Here is a 1,799-nt window from a genome sequence, read left to right on the forward strand (position 1 = left end):
ATAGGTGCTGAATACATAAAAAGCGACTGTTCAGCGACAGACAAGTCGCATCGGCTGAAAGTAGGCCAGAATGTCAGTCCATGTTGGAGCAGGTTTAGATACAGTCTAAAGCATAGATCTCAAAGTCTGTGCACAGAATTTAGCAAGGGCCTCGCACCTTCTGATGCATCAGGTAGGTGCACAATAGCATAGCCTAACCCTCTGTACTTTGGTCTATATTGATGCGGGACATAGACAGCCAGCTGATGACCAATCCATTAGTGCAATGGATGGCTGGAAGCATTTGTCTTTGCCTTTGCAATACCACAGAAGCAATGCATGGTCAATGTACAGCAATGACACACCTGTGTGAACAGCCAGGAGACCCCCCCCCCCCATGTTATGTTACATAGTTACATAGTTAGTACGGTCGAAAAAAGACATATGTCCATCAAGTTCAACCAGGGAATTAAGGGGTAGGGGTGTGGCGCGATATTGGGGAAGGGATGAGATTTTATATTTCTTCATAAGCATTAATCTTATTTTGTCAATTAGGAACATTCAGCACCGACCCGCTATCAAGGCAGCTGCCTATCATGTCATGCCCTACCTGCACAGGTATGCTGGCTACTCAAATGATCCAATTAAGGAGGCCATTTAGTCAGCAGCAGCAGAAGTCCTGTGCCTGGACGCTCCAACAGCGGCCAGACACAAGCAGAAGCAGAAGCAGCAGAAGCAGCAGCAGCAGCACCACCTTTTGTTTTTTGGCTGCAGCAGCAGCAAGGCCCACAGGGCTGGCTAGCTGGCTAGCCAGCAAGCAGGTAGCAATGAAAGTAGGAATCTTTCTTTTTAACCCTGTAAGGGGGTGGTGCACTGTACCCGAAGATACTGCCATATCGGGTCAATGCATAGGGCGACGGAAGCAAGCTTCGAAATCGGCCCCCGTTCTCAAAAATCCATTTAATATATGGTCCCCAGATAGGGGACGTATCAGATATTAAACTGATAAGAACAGATACTACACTTGATCTTAGCCAAAAGGCCGAGAAGCGATAACCGTGAAAGGGGCGGGCCCAACAAGGTCCCCTTCATGGGCACTATCACTGCTTGCTGTCAGGGAGGCTGCCAGACAATTTTCCATGCACACTCTGGGCTGGGGGGCAGTCAACCACCAGTACACACAGCAGAACCTAAACCCATACCATTATTGCTAAGCAGCAAGACAGGGGCCCATTGCACTCCCACGGGGCCTTTTTAAATGCAATCCATAACCCGGATTTGCCAGGAACCCTTCTTACTCCTCCTACTTGCATGTGACACTGGGCTTAGGATCTGCATAGGAAACACACACACAAGCACACACCTACCTTTGTTGCCTGCAGATGCCTCCTTGGCTGTCCCCAAACGGTATCAAACCAACACCCACGGGAAGCTGTAAGCATAGAGGACATGCCTGCACCCCATTGGACTTACCTGTGTGGGTTAAATCCGGGTTATTTGACAACCTATGGCGGTGATGGTTCTGCTCAGGCAGAGCAGTGCTGATGCTCCTCATAAAGCTGTCGCTGCTGTGAAGGTTCTAGGTGACATCACAAATCCCTATGGTTACATACACAACAAAGCTGGGTTGTTGTTGTTTACACTCTGCAAGGCCTGTGGAAGTGAGTGACATCATAGCACTGTAGTTCTGAGGGTTCTAGATGGATGCAACAATCTCCTGTTGCTTCTATGAAGGCCGTAATAGACGACATCACCAAACAGCTCCATAGTCACATACACAGCAAAGGAGAGATGTTGTTTACACCTAGTGATGTCAGTGG

General features: G+C 48.5%; 1 non-coding gene across 1 annotated transcript; it reads right to left on the reverse strand.

Annotated features, from left to right (window-relative positions):
* Nucleotides 1-842: 842 nt before the first annotated feature.
* On the reverse strand, nucleotides 843-1,033 carry LOC130351018 (U2 spliceosomal RNA). The gene has a single exon (XR_008887794.1). It is a non-coding gene; the product is annotated as a U2 spliceosomal RNA (small nuclear RNA).
* Between the last annotated feature and the right edge of the window lie 766 nt (nucleotides 1,034-1,799).

Source organism: Hyla sarda, unplaced genomic scaffold, assembly GCF_029499605.1.
Source record: "Hyla sarda isolate aHylSar1 unplaced genomic scaffold, aHylSar1.hap1 scaffold_960, whole genome shotgun sequence".
NCBI lineage: Eukaryota > Metazoa > Chordata > Amphibia > Anura > Hylidae > Hyla > Hyla sarda.